The sequence below is a fragment of the Aedes albopictus genome, chromosome 3, assembly GCF_035046485.1.
Source record: "Aedes albopictus strain Foshan chromosome 3, AalbF5, whole genome shotgun sequence".
Lineage (NCBI taxonomy): Eukaryota > Metazoa > Arthropoda > Insecta > Diptera > Culicidae > Aedes > Aedes albopictus.
In genome coordinates this window covers 353,337,606-353,355,444 of record NC_085138.1, presented here as the reverse complement: position 1 = coordinate 353,355,444, position 17,839 = coordinate 353,337,606, and the positions used below count along the sequence as shown (strand labels likewise).

The 17,839-nt window shown below is 36.7% G+C and overlaps 1 protein-coding gene and 1 long non-coding RNA gene across 2 annotated transcripts in view; one reads left to right on the top strand and one right to left on the bottom strand.

The window, feature by feature from the left end:
- LOC109417359 (uncharacterized) overlaps nt 1-17,839 on the top strand; it is a 303,964-nt gene that overhangs the window by 159,065 nt on the left and 127,060 nt on the right. The gene's annotated exons all lie outside the window — the stretch shown is intronic.
- On the bottom strand, nt 3,240-3,734 carry LOC134289450 (uncharacterized). The gene is made up of 2 exons (XR_009998529.1): nt 3,686-3,734; nt 3,240-3,604 (listed from the first exon to the last, which is right to left on the bottom strand). It is a non-coding gene; the product is annotated as an uncharacterized LOC134289450 (long non-coding RNA).

Genomic DNA, 17,839 nt, shown 5'->3' with positions numbered 1-17,839 from the left:
ACACAGGTTTGCTCTCGTTAGATCTGTCTTGCCCCTAGCCTTCACGTAGACAAATGCTTTTAGAAATTACTTCAGGATTTCCGTCACAGATAAAAAATCACTCAAGGATATCTACAGAAAATATTTCTTGAGAATCTGGCTTAGATAGCTTCAGAAATTTTTCTAAAGATTTTTTCCAGTTTTTTTTTTGAACATTTCTTTTTGAAAATCCACTAGAAATTGCTCCAGAAATTAAAAAAAAAAAAATCTTGCTTAAATCATTTCAGACATCTCTCCATGAAATTTTTAAGATTTTCCTACTGGGATTCTTTTAGAAATTCGCCCAGCGATTCCTTCAGAAATTTCTTTAGATATTTATGCTGAAATTACTGCAGAAAATCATTTCGAAATAGGGAAGTGGAACCATCTCGGCAGGGGTCCTATTTTGGGCACTTTTCTGCTATTACTCAGCCAATTCTGAACCAACTGACACAATTTTTGGAACGCGATGAGATACGTATAGTATCTAGCCGTGTACGAAATTTCAAGTGAATTGATTTGGAATTGACTGAGTTATAGCGAAGAGTGCCCAAAATACCGGCCGCTGCCCAAGTGGTTCGCTACCCTAGTTTCGGAGGTTTTCAAAAAAAAAAAAAACAAAAATTCCTTCAGACAATTATCTGAGGATTTCTCCAGAAATACCCACAGGATTCTTCCAAAAAATCTTCCTCGGATTAATTTGGAAATGTTCTTTAGAAACATTCTTGGGAATTCCTCCAGAAATTTATCAAAGAACAGCATGCATTGCCACTAAAATTTCTCCATGAATTGGTTAAGAAATTTCTTCAGGGATTTCTTCAGAAATTTGTCATAGGCAGTCTTGTAAACATTCGACACTTTTTACTACCTTCATTTCGCTGCCGCAGTCGGGTGTCAGCTTGCTTTGTTACATTCGTGCGCTACCGTTGTGCCCCACACAATGCATACGTTTGCGTGTGCGTGACAGTAGTTTGACACATTTCTCATGGGAAAACTGTCAAAAAAAACGCAAACCTCGACGGAACGGACGCTATGTGACACAACACAACACAACGGACACAACACGAGCAGTAGGACGAAGATCAATAAACATCAGAAAGGGTCAAATTAATGTCATCTGACACGATGACATTTGTCTAATTCTAGCTTTACGCATAGATTTTCAGCCAATTCCGATTATGAATGTTAATATTAGTTTATTCTTGCATGTTGCATAGAATACGACACACAGATGGGCAACATAGCTCTTATTATGGAGAAGACAGGAATAACAAAAGCCGAACCGTCTCCCGAAGCCGCTATCGTCGTGAAGTGCATTCGTTTGACATTTTTGTTTCGAACAGTAGTTCGATTGATTGTGTTGCGATTGTCGGAGACAAAGGAGGCCGAATATCGACGAAAAGGTTCAAATGACTGTGATCTCTAACAAGACTGGTCAAAGGACTCTTTTAGAAAACGAGTTTTTTTTTTGAAATTGTTCCATGGCTTGCTTCAGTAAATTTATTAAGGAATTTCATCATAAATTCCTCTGGGATACTAATGATACTAATAATTTATTCAAAGATACCTTGAGAAAACTTTCCATATATTTCCTTACTTATTTCTCTTTGGATTTCATAGAAAATCATTTAGGGATTCCTTTAAAAGTCACTCCACTGATTCTCTTGAGGAATATCTTCCACGAATTAATTAAGAAATTTCTCCAGCGATTTTGAAAACAAAATCTCCAAGGGGCTGTTTAAGAAATTCTTCTTGGTACTTCTTTAGAAATTCCGTTTGGAATTCCTTCAGAAGTTCTTCCAGGTGTCCCTTTTTCAAATTTTCCACAGATTCATTTATAAACTCCTATAAAGTTTCTTTAGAAATATTTCCATGTGTTTTTTTTTTGAAGGAAACTCTTCATAAAATTTTCTTGAGATTTATCCAGGGATTCTTTTTAATATTCATGTAGAAATTTCACCAGAAATTTCTCCAAAAATTCTTTTATGCAGCATCCATTTATTACGCAAAAATCGACATTTTTTGACCATCCCTTTCCCGCGTACGTAACGTTTTTTTTTCTATAAACAGCCTCAAATTTTTGCATGAGTCGTAATGCTCGGGCGTACAAATAAACTGTACATGTGTGCAAACCTAGATGTCGACAGAGGATTGATTCGAGTCAGATTTCATCCGCTTTGCACTTTATCGCAATTGTGGTGTCGCGGTAGAGTGCAGGGCTCTGACGCAGCGACTACCGGTTCGAATCTGATGGGCATAATGTTTTTTTTCATTAGCACTTCATATTCATTGATTTGGTGAATTTAATTTAGTTGTCTATGAAAACACAGACAAACAGACGTAACACTCTTCAAAACGGCTTGGCACATGATTTTAACGATGAATTCAAATTTCATTTGATTTGCGCGATCGTTCCACCAAATGCGCTAGTGTTCGATCGCTTTGACGTTTGCCAGTGTACACGTTGCTGAATGATGCAAACGAAAATTACAGGCAATTTGTGTAGTAGTGTGAGTGTCGACAAAACGTCAAATCGAAATCCATCATGGCCGACAGTGTCGCGCGCGGTTCTACCAACAGGTGGCAGTGTGCTCATGAAAATGACACCGGGCAAAAGTTTTTGATGAATTTCCTCTAAGAGTTACGTCTGTTTGTCTGTGATGAAAATTTGCTTATAATTATTTTTTGCTAAAATGACAAAAATAAATCCTTGGAACATCAAGCTACTGAAATGAACTTCAATCAACTAGAAAGTTCCAACGAAGTTCCGAGTAGCATCTCAAGCAGCTTTCAAGTTCCATGAAGTTCAGATAAAGTTCCGAATGGAACTTTCTGGCTGCTTAAGAGGCTAACAATGAGCCTTGCTGGAACTTATATGCAAAGTTCCAGCAAGGCTCATTGTTAGCCTCTTAAGCAGCTAGGAAGTTCCATACGGAACTTTATCTGAACTTTGTGGAACTTGAAAGTACATTTTGTCATGGGAAGCGGAACTTTTGATTACTTTAGGATTGCTTTAGAAATTCATCCAATGATTTATTTAGAAAACTTCTAGGCATTTCTTTATAAAATCTAACCTAAACTATACTAAATTTTCAGCGACTCAAAGTGCAAATTTTCGGTAATACCAATCCGTGTGGTCAATTATGAATTTCAAATAACTTAACGTACATATGTACAGATGGGTAAATTATTGGTTAAAGTCGTTTTCGAGCATCTACCTCTACGTAGTTATCCGTCGTATCAAACAGAATGCGAACGACGCGTTTGATCGCCTTCCAGGTAGCATTGTTCTTCCTCTACAAGTGGTTGAGGAAGCGTTGCCTGTACGATAGGCAAACAGTTTCAAACAATAAACAAATCGCTTTCGCTCTTCGTACATATGTTCAACAGGGATGGTTATATTTGCGGTTTAGAGGAAGATGATATAGATCGATGAGATTAGAATTGAACCTTATGACAACTAGGTTGCCGGGTCATTAATTGGCTCGGTAGCTTAGTTGGTAAAGCACTTGTCTAGCGAATAAGGGTCGTGAGTTCAAATCTCACCTGAGCTGTGGATTTTTTCCCAATTTAACCAATAATTTACCTAGAGTGTAGAATTAGCAACTAGTTAAAATACACAAAAAAAAACAAAAAAAAGACAAAAAAAAACAAAACAATAATTTACCCATCTGTACATATGTACGTTGAGTTATTTGAAATTCATAAATTTTTAGATTTTTATAGAGATTATTTCAAGGATTTCTCGGGTATTATTTTAGAGTTTACATCTGAAATTCTTGCTGGGATTTCTTTAAAAAATCATACGGATATTCCCTAACTCCCCAATGGACTCTTTCAGGAATCCCATATAGGAAACCATTCAGATGTTTTTTTTTTCAAAAATATTTCCTGGGAATTTCTTTAGAAATTCCTTTAAATTTTTGTCTAGGAATATTTATTTATATTTATCCATTTAGTTCTTCACAAATATCTCCAGAGTTCCTTAAGAATTACGTCTTGGAATTTCTACAGCAATGCTTTTCAAACTATCTCAAGAGGTTTTGATAATAATTCCACCAGAGGTTTCCCAAGGAGTTTCCTAACGTGAATTTCTTTAGAGAATCATTTTCTGATTTCTTCAGGAATTACTCTTGAGATTTTCGCAGAAATTAGACTAGAGATTTTTCGTATTTTTTTTTTCAAGTATCCATTTGGAGGCTAATTTACAAATCCGTTTAAAAATTCCTCCAGGGATTCCTTCAGTATTCCAAGAATTTCTCCAGGAATTTTATAAGCGATTCCATGAGAAATTTTTCTTTGGATTTTTTTCAGGAATTTCCATAACTTCCATTCCTATAAACATCTTCCAAAAGATTATTGAGATATGATAAGGGTTTATTGTTTCTTGGAGAGGTGTCTTTATTTCTTTTGAGGAACAGAACAGTTGTTACATTAATCTGTTTATTTCTTATGGAGTTCCGCCAGGAATTTCTCTGAGAATTTCACTGGGAATTCCACTGAGAACTTCTATTCGAGTTCTACTGGGAATCTCTGTAGGAGTTCCGTTGGGAATTTCTCCTGAATTTCAATAGGAATTCCTCTAGGAATTTTACAGGAAATTCCTCTGGGAGTTCCTATGTGAACTCGTCCAGGAGTTCCACTGGGAATTTATCTAGAAGTTGCTCCGCGAACTCCTCTAGAAGTTCCACTGAGATTGCCATTAGGGGTTCCACTAGGAAGTTATTGTGGAGCTTCACTTCAATTGGGAATTTTATTCTGAAATCCATCAAGAGCTCCGCTGGAGATAATTTCTGATAATTCATCTTTCTGAATTTAAAAGTTGCGGCGGAATTTTCTCCAAAAGTTCCATCAGGAATTTCTCTATGGGTTCTACTTGGAATTCGTCTACGAGTTTTAGTTAGGTCCTTCAGGATTTCCACTTGAATTTCTTCAAGGAATTCCACCGGAGATTTCACTTGGAGCAGTGCTGAAAATGTCATTTCAACATATCTAGATTCAATCACCTGCACCTCATTTCAGAAGCTGAACCTGAAAAAAATGTATATGAAAAACTTGTGCGGGTAGAACACTTCTACAAGAAAGTCAGGGGAAAACCGCTCTATCTCCAATATTTATGGTAAATGTCATCGACTACCTTTAAAAAAAATCCAATTGATATTCATCATGAATATCAACTGGCATTTTTCGATTGTAGTGGATGCCACAAAGTTAGAGCGGTTTTTTCGTGACTTTCTTGTAGAACTCTCATCGAATTGACATTTTCAGCACTGGCTAGGGGTTGCACTAGGAATAGGACGCAATCAGTGGAGTACTAGATTGAAAGAAGTGAGCTGGATTTTTGTATGGTGAGATGATCATTTCTCCATTATTGCAATGAAATGGCGCAAACAGCGTGGGTTATATAATTTCTTACCCGATTTGATGCTGTTTGAGCCAAAGTTTGGGTAACTGTGTTGTTGAAGTTTCAAGAAATAAATAATACAACAACAAAGTTACCAAAACTTTTGCTCAAACAGCGTCAAATTAGTCAACAAATCATATAACCTACGCTGTTTGCGCCATTTCATTGCAGAAATGAAGAAATGATCATCTCACCATACAAAAATCCAGCTCACTACTTTCAATCTAGTACTTCACTGATTGCATCCTATTCTACACGAAATTTCTCTGCAAGTTCATCTGAGAATTTCTTCAGGAGTTTCACTGGGCATTCATATAGGAGTTGCTCCAGATATTCCTCTAGGAGTTTTTCAGGGAATTTCTCTAGGAGTTCCACTAGAAGTTCTGCTAAGAATATCTCTAGGACATCCACTAGTAATTTATTCTGGAGTATCAGTTCGAATTAGAATTTCATTTTGAAATCCTCCTGGAGTTCCGCCGGAGGTTATGTCTGCTGATTCATCTTAGCATTCCGAAGTTAGGAAATTCTTTCAAGATCCACCAGGTTATTCTTTAGGAATTCCATTGGGAATGTATCTGCATCTCCACTGCATTTGCATTTACTGGGAGTTCCTGTTGAAGTTCCTCTGGGAATTTCTCTACAGTGGGATACTTCTGGAGTCCCATTTGGAATTCCTCTAAGAGTTCCACCGGGAATTCCCCTCAGAGTTCCACCCAGGTTTTATCTAGAAATTCCTCCTGAATTTCACTGGGAAGTCCTCTAGGAAATCTTCCAAAAGTCCTATGGCAGTTCCTTAGGGAATTCCTTCAGCAGTTCCACTCGGAATTCATCTAGGATCTCCACTGGAAATTCCTCCGTAATTTCACTGAGAATTGTACAAGAAATTTCTCTGAGAGTTTCCCCGGGAGCTTCTCTGAGAATTGCTCCAGTAATTTCACTAGGAGTTCCCCAGGGAATTCCCGTAGAAGTTCCACTGATAATACTGTACGAAATGAAACTCGATTGGGTCGGTATCTGAATTGAAAGGGTACGTTTTATTTGCGAAGAGATCCAAATGATCTTGGTTGGTCGGCGATCTACAATGAACTGATTGGCCTGGTTATTCTATACTAGCTATACAATAAGCACAGATCACAGTTAGGGAAACGAAAAGAGAACTAGTTGCTTTCGCTCACTTATTTGATGGATAGATGATAAGAGAGGTTATCGTTGTGCGTAGAGAAATGAGAGCGAATTTACAATTAGGGTGATTCAAAATTAATCCTATTCTTAACAAATACCTCTAGGAGTTCCAGTAGAAATATATCCTGGAGTCTAATTTTAAGTTTCATAAGCAATCCCATTCTAGTCCTTCAGGAGCTTTGCCGGAGATTTTTTACTGATATTTCATAGATAATCAAGATATCAGCAGCTACGTAATAAATTGCCTTAGGAGTTCCTCCAGAATTCTGATTCCTCTAGAAGTTCCTCCGGGCCTGGAGTTTTCCAGGAGAAATTCCACCGAGAATTTTGGCAGTTACACTTTAACTTCTCCAAGGAATTTTATCTGAATTTCGTTAAGGAGTTTCTTTGAGAGTTCCTGCGGGAATTGTTATAGGAGTTCTGGAAATCGTTCAAGGAATTCTAGCGAAATTCTTCCAGATGTTCCTGTGGGAATTCTAATAGAAGTCCTTTCTTCGAATGAGTGTAATCAGTTTCGTACCTTTTAATTCCGCCCTAATTGCTTATCCTTTGACAGATACGCGTATTTCGACTACCACTTGTAATCTTCCTCAGTGTCAGTTATCCAGCCAGTTGTGGATAACTGACACTGAGGAAGATTACAAGTGGTAGTCGAAATACGCGTATCTGTCAAAGGATAAGCAATTAGGGCGGAATTAAAAGGTACGAAACTAATTACACTCATTCGAAGAGGGTATTCTGCTTAGAGGGTTCGAAAATTGGGTACAAGAGAAGTACTTTGTAATCTCTTCCAGAAGCTCCATAGGAAATTCTTAATCTTTCGATAGTTTATTTGGAAGCTTGTCCACAAGTTCCGTTAGGAACTTTTACGAAATTTACTGCAGGTTTTTTTTCCGGAACTTCTTCCGTGAAAGTTTTTTTTTTTAAAGAAGCTTCTCAAAGAATTCTTCCAGGAGTTGCTCTAGGATTTTTCTAGATGTTCCGAGGTGAGTTCTTCCAGAAGTTCATCAGGAGATTATTTCAGGAGTTCCTCCGGGGATTCTTCCGGAATTACCTTCGGGACTTGCTCGAAAAGTTCCTCCGGGAAATGTTTCCGAAGTCAATCTGGAATTGTTCACGAAAAATTTTCAAGAAATTATTGCGGAAACACTATCAGATATTCATCCAAAATTTCCTGCAGGAACTCTTGCGACAAATCTTCCTTAAAATCTTAAAGCAATTCTTTAAAAAGGTCATCCGTAAATTCTTCTAACACTTCTTTTGGAATTCTTCCGGAAGTTTTTCAGGAAATTCTTCCACTATTTTTTTTGAAAGCTTTTGCACAATTTTCCAAAAAGTTATTCCAGGATATCTCCGGGATTCCAGGAATTTCATTTGGTAACTCTCCTCGATTTTGTTTTCAACAGTTTCTTCTCAATTTTCATATATATAATAGCCCTGTTTGTCTGTCCGGTGACTAACCAACTAGACGCAGCACGCGGGGAAATTATCACAAAAAAATAAAATATGTGGCATTTCAATAGTCCATTTAACGAGCCGATTTTATGAATGAATTTTGATAGGAGGTAGCGTCCAATAACCCGTGAAAACCAATATCATCAACAACATTGTTGTCACTTCGTAAAATGGCTCATTCTTTTTTACTATCAGATGCAGAGAATAAAACCAGTGACAACCTTAGACAACCAGACACAGCATTTCATAAAAAAATCACAGCTTAGCTTAGCTTAGACTGACTGCGCATATCTATGGTTGCTACTCCGTGATTGACCCGAACCAATGACAGTAAAGCATTTCATAAAAAAAATCACAGACAACAAACGCTGGAAATTTTTTTTTTAATATTTCACATTATAATTCTTTTTTATAATTCTTTTACTATCAGAAGCAAAAAACAAAACCAGTGACAACCTCAGACAACCAGATACAGCATTTGATGAAAAAATAAATCACAGACAACAGACGTTGATTTTTTTCAATATTTGACACTTCAATTCTTTTTTACTATCAGATGCAGAAAACAAAACCAGTGACAACCTTAGACAACCAGACACAGCATTTGTTGATAAAAAACACAGACAAATTTTGATTTTTTTAAATGCAGAAAATAATCTGTCACTCTTAGACAACCGAATGCAGCAGTTGCTGGAAATAACACAGATAGCCCTGTTTGTGTGTTCGATGACTTCACCGAAGTTTTTCAGATGTAAATATAAGCTACATTGAATTCACCGAATAAAAAACCATTCAAACCGTAGAAAAATGTGATGATTTTCTTATTTAAAATCTACAAGCGTAAATAACACAAGAACCGTTTATGTTAAAAAAAAAACAATTGCCACGGGCGCTACTGCGTTCACAAGTAAACTAGTAAGTTAAATATTGCTGCAGAAATCTTAAAGAAAATCCTCAAGGACTTCCTCCAGTAGTTTTCTGTCAAATTCTTTCGAAAATACTTCTGAGAATTTTCGAGGTACTCTGTAAATTCAGCTGGTAGCTTAGTCTTCGCAGTTGTTTTAGTTTATTCAAGCATATTGCCAAGAGTTCCTGTAGGGATTACTGCGGGAGTAAATTTTTGTTACGCCATTTCTAGTAGGAGTTCCTTTAAGACTTCCTCCGAGAATTCTTGCGGGAGCATCTCGGAAATTTCTCAAGGAAATCCACCTGACTCGAGTCAAGTAAAAGACACTGAAGACGACCTTACAGTTAAGGTCGAAATACGTATCTGTCAAAGGATGCAAATTCTTAGTGGAATCCAAAGGAACAGTACATGACACGATTTTCTTTTTACTTTCAAAATCCAAGAGCAACTTCAATTGAAAGTCCTGGTAAATGTTCAAAAGCATGAAGACCAAATTAAGCTCCTACTCACTCTCAGTCCGATTCAATTAAATATGTACAGTACAACAACGAGCAAATATGCATTGAAGCCGGTTGTTTGATTATTCCTAAAAATACCTGCTCGTTCATGACCCCATGGCCCAGGTGGATCAGTTTAAAAATTCACTCATCAAATTCCCTGACCATCTGTGCTCTTCCGAAAAAGGCCCGGCATATTGTTTATTCCAACCTGCCAATACTTCGTATCTTCCCTCATTGCACGCTAGCAATATTGTAGGCAACGTCCTAAGCTTTAGTGATGTCTTCTCCGCCCTCCTAAAATTGTTCATGACTTTATGGCCCTGGTAGCGCTATCTATCCCCAGTATATCTCAATCTCGTTCAGCCAGAAATAAAAAGTGGCAAACAGCGCTCGAGGAGCAGCTGCAAACACAAAACGCCACAATTGCCAAACACATGATATATGAATATGGAATGAGCTTCCATGTTTCCAACGACCGGCGACGGCGAGCAGGACGAGCTCATGCTTGCGAATAAGGGCTTGGAATTTTATTTTCGACAAGGTAAATATTGTATCAACCTTTTGATTGATGGATTAAAAATTCAACAATGCTCTTCGCCCTGGTGGGACAAGCAAAAGGAGAGATGCAGAGCCAAGAATGTTTAGTTTTTTTATCATTTTTCGCGGAAAGAAAGTTTTTCAACAAAAGATAAGAAGTAGGCCTACACTTCCGAAGAAATTTTTCTTAATTTTAAAGGTTTCGGAGAAACTGGCTTGATAGTGACGCAATCATCGACATTTATTTTGGGACTTCACTATTGCATGTGCATTGGACGAACATCATTAGAGTTCTGGTATAATTTGTACTGTGAACATAAAGCCTGGATCCGCAATAATCGGGACACAGAAATACAGATGTAACTCTGCAATAGATGCATTAAAATTGCTAAAATTTTGCCTAATAACATCTCAAGATGTGTTCACTTCACCTACAAAATTTCAAGTGAATCGGTGAAGTACTTTTTATTGTAGCATTGAAAGAGTAGAATGTGCGCCATTGAATTTTGTACAGCCCCTAGTTTTGCTTGTCAGTGCTGTAACTTTTGAATTTGGCAAAGGAAATGACTGAAATTTTGAACACAAACCTCTCAATCTACATTTGTTGTATAGGCAAAATTTCATAAAAATCAATGCACTATCAACAATTTTATAAACAAAACATATATTGGGAGTGAACGTGATTTTAGCCCCTCAGACAGCGATTAGTCAGCACCCTTGTGTGTTTCGGTTGTACTATTGAAAGTACTATACCAATAATCATCAAATTTTCCAGGCATGATATACACATAATCAACTACCTTCTGTGAAAATTTCATGAAAATTGGCAAAGAAATTCAAAAGTTATGAAAAGGCAAACATCGCACATGAAAAACACAAAAAAATTTCACTAACACTCACCCCTATCAACACCAGTAGTTTTCAAACCAATTGACCAAATTTGATGAAGTTTTGCAAGCAAGTGTCTCTATAAGTATCATAATTGCAAACGGAGTTTCATAACTATCAACACAGAACTGTAAACTGTGGCGTAAAAGAACCATCTATTATGCGAATGAAAATTGGTGATGATTGTACAAAATGCTAAAAACCACGTCTGTTTGTTTTTCACTCACAGTTAAAAGTAATGCATCGATTTTTATGAAATTTTGCACAAATAATAAGCATACACCAAAGAGTTCTCAGTAAATTGTTTGGCCACTGATTCATTACAGAGCTGCAGCCGTGCTTCTGTGTCCCGATTATTGCGGATACAGGCTTTATGGTATACTTAATTGATACCTCAAACTCGATGGCTACAACTCGTAGCGATGAGTCTACGCCGACTAAAGCATTCGCCTCCTTGGGATCCTGAGCCAATCGCTTCCAGTCGCTCTGAACGTTTAGAGCCCTCAGGTCCTTCTCAACTGCATAAAGCAAACATGTGCGCGGCCTACCACGAAGGCGGCGCCTCCTTCTTGGTTCTTTACTGAATATGGATTTAGCTTTTCGTTCCTCTGTCATACTAGTTACGTTCCCAGCCCACCACAGAATGCCGTGTTTTACGCGCTTCACTATATCCAACTCTTTTATACTTGGTACAATAGGGCATGATCGGTGAATTACCAGATTTGTAGTTATGAGATTTTTTTTTTATGGTGAGGAGTGTGGATAACCTGTTTGCCCTATTTTTTTGAATTACTTTTCAACCCATTAGTCTGCACAGTGTTCCAAGCCATTTTAATCACTTCTCTGATGTGCTGTAAATATTTTTACTGACAAGAAAATATCAAAGAAATTTGAATAATTCCAGGATGCTTTTCAATACTGGCTGTGCAAGCACTACAATAGAATAGTATGGAATAGGATTTGTGTATGGCGATGAGAAGGTAAATTCTCCGTTTTTACTATAAAATGGTGCGAAAAGCATGGGTATTATGATTCCTTGCCTAATTTAATGATGTTTGAGCAAAACCTTGGGTAACTGTGTTGTTGTTTGCTCCATTTCTTGCATCTTCAAAAACACAGTAAGTTTTGCTAAAACATCATCAAATTTGACAAGGAATCATAATACCCCGCGCTTTTCGCACCATTTCATTGTTGAAAAGATAAGAAAAGACAATCACACCGTCTTCGGCCAGTGGCCACACAGACTGAACATAACTAACATTAGACAAAACGGACAACACATATAACATTCAGTGGCCCAGTGGAGAATTATCCGTTTGACGAAAAAGTTTTTCCCGACTGGAGCGGGAATCGAACCCACACTCCGAGGCATACGAGACACCTAAACGACTGACGCCGCTAACCGCTCGGCCACGAGGCCCACAAAAACGGAGAATTCACCTTCTCACCATACAAAAATTTAGCCTAATAATACAAATCTAGTACTTCGCCGAACGTGCTCCATTTGTTGTTGTTATGAGGTTATTTCGGAACTTGAAAGTTTACATAATTAAGTTCCTGTGGAATACTCGGGGAGCTCTCAGAGGAATTCCCAAGGAACTCCCGGAGGAATTCCTGTAGGATTTTTCGAAAGGTTCGTGGAGTAATTCCTGAGGAATTCCAGAATAGCTCCGAAGAAAACTCTCTCTTAGAAACGGCTACGCAGTCTTTTAACAGTGAAACGATGTTTATTAACTGCCCAACGTTTCGACACGGGATTAGTGTCTTCTTCAGGGGAAATTGAAGAAGACACTAATCCCGTGTCGAAACGTTGGGCAGTTAATAAACATCGTTTCACTGTTAAAAGACTGCGTAGCCGTTTCTAAGAGAAAGTTGAAACCCAACAGTCGAGCCTCCAATAGCAAGCTCCGAAGAAATTTTCGTGAAACTCCCGTGAAACTCGTGAAGGATTTCACGGGAAGTCCTGGAGGAATTCCCTAGGAACTCGTAGAGGTATTCCCGGAGAACACCAAGATGAATTTCTGAGGGATTCTTGGAGAAATTTGCCAGGAACTCCAAGAGGAAATCTTCCGAGGAACTTTTGGAGGAATTCCTAGTGATTTTGGAACTCGTGGAAATATGCCCGAGTAAGTACTGTAGTAATATTCGGGAAAATCCTGGAATAATCCCAGGGAAATACTAGAGCGAAGCATGCATTATTGATCTTCTTGGTGAATTCCTGCAATAGAAGGCCTGCATGGAATTTCCGGAGTATTCATGCACTGATTTCCAGAGTAATAAAATCCCAGGAAAATTCTGGTGAGACTCTGTTACGGGTATAAATATTTGTTACAATTATAAAGCCTGTATCCGCAATAATCGGGACACAGAAGTACGTCATTAGCTCTGTAATGAATCGGGATTAGGATTAGGTTTTCTAGACAAAACCAAGCTATGAAAACAGTAACAACTACTGTGGACTAAACGGCATACTGCCAACTAAAATACAATTTCAGGATGACTGACGGACGCAAACCAATAAATGAATCCTCGTTATCCTGTGATAGGAAGATGTTATCCATCTGGATAACAGGGCACATGTATGTTTTGTGTCGTGTTGCGTCAATTTATGCGGAAATTCTGGAGAAATTCCCAGAGTAATTGTGGAGGAATTTCCGGAGAACTTTTAGGAATTCTTGGGGAAATTATTGAAATTCAGAGATTGAGATATAGTGTGATAAAACTGTAAAATAAGTCGGGTCACTACAATTTACAAATTTTACGATCCATACTACAAAATACTATAGCCAGTCGTAAAAACCACCCAGACAACCAGGAGTCGCATAAGAAACCACGTTGTACATCGTATAAATTACTATTTTAAATCACTATCGCATATATGTACGGCTGACTGACAATTTTCATCGCATATGATGTTGTTTTTTTAACTTATTACGATGTATCAAGTAAAGTCATATAAGAATACAAATCAAATTTTATAAGGTATGAGTACATCGTAGTAGATGATATTCTGATGTTTTATTGCGATGAACTTTACTTATTCGCAAAAGGATGCGAGAGAACTCGCAAAGTGTCAATTGAATTCGCATAATTGCGTACTGCGATGATTATACGACTTCGCTTGGTACTTTTCTAGTTGTGTCAGTTTACCTCGCAATGGTGTAAGGATGCAATCGCATAAAAGTACAAATGAGCTCGTTAAAGTGTACATACAAACTCGCATAAGCTATGTAGTAAATATATAATATTACTGTACTCGGACGGACTTAACAGACTTAGATGATTGTAAGCAGGCCATGACTTTTGAAATAACGGAAATAAAGATCATTCTGTCAGAAACTGTAAAACTGAGCACCCCTATTATCTCTACAAACTCAGAAGTGGGATACGTTCCGGAATAAGCGATTTTTTTTTCAAAGGAGAGGCCCGGTGATCAAATGTTTCAGAGGAAGGTCGTTATGGATGGCGTTTTCTTCAATGAAATATCAAGAGCTGCGGGTATCGATGCAATTGGCACAATGAATGCTGCAGCGAGTCCCAGGTCAAAAGTCTCCGATGTATATTGCTCCAGTTCGTCAAACCAACCATCAGTTCATGCAAATGGTGTGGATGTCTTTCCGAGTGTTCCAGTAACCAGTGGAAGTGCGGAGCGATATTGTCAAGAATCGATCAAAGGTGGTTCAAGTATTCGGCTCAATGAAATTTCAACACTTCTACCGACATTCAGTGGAAGCAGTAACGAAGACGTGGATCATTTCATCAACACTGTTGAATTCACGAAGCGTGTTTTGAATGTGAGCGACGATATTATGAAGTTACTTTTGATGAAGCAATTTGATGGGAAAGCAAAATTATGGATGTCCACCTGTTCGGAGTTCGTTATGAAAAGTTATCAAGAAATACTTGGAGAAATTCGTGAGATGTTCGGAGTAGCAGAAAACAAGATTGAATTGTGGAAAACCTTGGAAAATATCAAGTGGAATGGTCGTCAACCTTTTGAAGAATATTGTTTTCTCAAGAAACTCGTTGCGCAAAAACTGAAGATATCTGAAATGGAGTTGGTCGAGTATGTGGTGGAAGGGATTGCAGATGACGTTATCAGAAATCAGGCCCGGATGCAAAACTTCAAAACGATGGCGGATGTTCTTCAAGCATTTCGACTGATCAGGCGTTCCGATGTTCAATGTTCCAGGAGAAGTTCAATGATATGTTATGCATGCAATCAAGAAGGACACAAAGCAGTTGACTGTTTTAATCGAAGATATGAAAATAGAAAACATCAGACCAGACCGATGAAATATTCAAACAATGAAACTATCAAGGAAACTGTAGTAAACATAGTATCGACAAAAGACAGTATTTTGACCAACAGACCATTAGAAAAGTTAGAAGGAAAAGACGGACTCATTGACTTTAAATTTTTGAATAATAATTGTAATTTCAAAGGACTTTTCGACACAGGTAGCCCAATCTCATTGATACGCCGAGGTTTAGTAGAAAAAAAAAGATATTGATGAACACATTAATTGTAAAAAATATCGGGGTATCGGTGGGAAGAGGCTAAAAATTTTAGGAACATGCAATAATATTATATTAATTCAAAATCTTCGTTTCAGCATTGAATTTTATGTTGTACCAGACTCAACATTGGGCCTATTCGATGCCATTATAGGAAGAGACGTCATTATGCGCCCCGGGATTCGAACAGTAATTGAACGAAGTATTAAGATTTGTCCGGTAAATGAAAATTTGAAGCTTAGCAATCCATCAATTAACAAGGTAAAGTCCAAAACGCTTTTTCATATTAGTTCGGATCTTTTAAACCAAATCAAAGAGAATACAGATAACATATCTTCGGATCAAATGGCAAAATTTTTAGAAATTTTCAAAAAGTATTATTTGTTTTATGAAAAACCTTCGAACCCAGAGATAAATTATGAAATGATAATTTCGTTAAAAAAAGGCGAACCATTCCATTATAAACCAAGAAGGCTATCATATGATCAAAAGAAAAAAGTAGATGCTAAAATTGATGAACTTTTAAAAGCAGGAGTAATAAGAGAAAGTGATTCCCCATTTGCGAGTCCTATTGTTCTAATTCCTAAAAAAGGCAATGACTTTAGAATGTGTGTTGACTATAGAAAACTGAACAAGGATACAGTACGAGATAACTATCCATTACCGGTAATCGATGAGTTGTTTGATAATCTTAGAAATAAAAAAATATTTTCAATTTTGGATCTTAAATCAGGATTTCATCAAATTAGAATATCAGAAAATTCAACAAAATATACTTCTTTTGTAACTCATCGAGGACAGTATGAATATGTTAGAGTTCCATTTGGTTTATGCAATGCACCGGCAGTTTTTCAACGTTTTGTGAACAAAATTTTTAAACATTTGATTGATGAGGGTAAAGTTTGTATTTATATTGACGATATTCTTATAATAAGTGAAAGTTTTGAAGAGCATTTGGAAATCTTGCAGGAAGTCTTGACCATTTTAAGCAAAAACTTGTTAGAGTTAAATTTGGAAAAATGTAAATTTTTATTTCGAGAAATTGATTATTTAGGGTATACTGTGAACGAACAAGGTCGTAAACCAAACAAAACTCATATAGAGAGTATTTCTAGTTTTCCCGAACCAAAAAATTGTAAAGATGTGCCGCGTTTTCTTGGATTAACTAGTTATTTTCGAAAGTTCATTAAGAATTTTGCAATATTAGCTAGACCGCTTTATAATTTAATTAAAAAAGATGCAGTATTCATTTTTGAAAGGGAACAAAAGGAATCTTTTCTTCTTCTAAAACAAAAACTAATAACTTCCCCAATTTTGGCTATTTTTGACCCCCATGCTGAAACTCAGCTACATTGCGATGCCAGCTCATATGGTTTTGGAGCAATGTTACTTCAAAAACAAGCTGATTGTAACTTTCATCCCATTAGTTTTTTCAGTAAAAAAACAGATGAATTTGAAGCAAAGCTCCATAGTTTTGAGTTAGAAACACTAGCTGTAGTTCACGCTATAAAAAGATTTCATGTTTATTTGGCCGGTTCTCATTTCAAAATTTTCACTGATTGTAGTGCTCTTGTCAAAACATTGTCTAAAAAAGATATTAATCCTAAAATTAGTAGATGGGCAATGTTTTTGGAAAATTACAATTTTGATTTGGAGTATAGGGAAGAAAGTAAAATGCGACATGTTGATGCTCTAAGTAGGATAGATATGAGTTCAAAAACCAACCATGAATCAAATATTGTTTCAAAAATAAAAGAATCTGTTGAAATTGATAATCATGAAGTTGAAACTATAGGATTGCTTGATACTTCGGATATAGAACATAATATAGTAGTTGCACAAGAACAAGATGGTAAGATTTTGAACATAAAACAACTATTAGAGAGATCGAGTTTTCCAAATTTTAGTCTAATTAATGGTGTGTTATTCAGAAAAGAACAGAATAAAAATTTATTAGTCGTTCCGAAGTCTATGATAGACAACGTTATACGATTATATCATGATAACTGTGGGCATATAGGAATTGAAAAAACAATTCATGAAATTAAAAAAATGTATTGGTTTAGTAGTATGAAAAAGATTGTCAAAAGCTATATAAAAAATTGCCTTACTTGTATTTTTTACAGTCCAACTAATAAAAAAGAGGGATTTCTTAAAATAGTTGATAAGGGAAGTCAACCATTTGATACATTACACATAGACCACTATGGGCCAATAAAGCTAGCATCGTCGAATAAATCTAAATTTATTTTTGTCATAGTTGATGCTTTTACAAAATATACAAAATTTTATGCTACTAGATCTACAGGTTCAGAAGAGGTTATCAATCATCTTGATAGTTATATACAATATTATAGTAAACCGAATAAGATTATTTCTGATAGAGGCACGTGTTTTACATCAGAAAAATTCGATGAATTTATAAAGAAG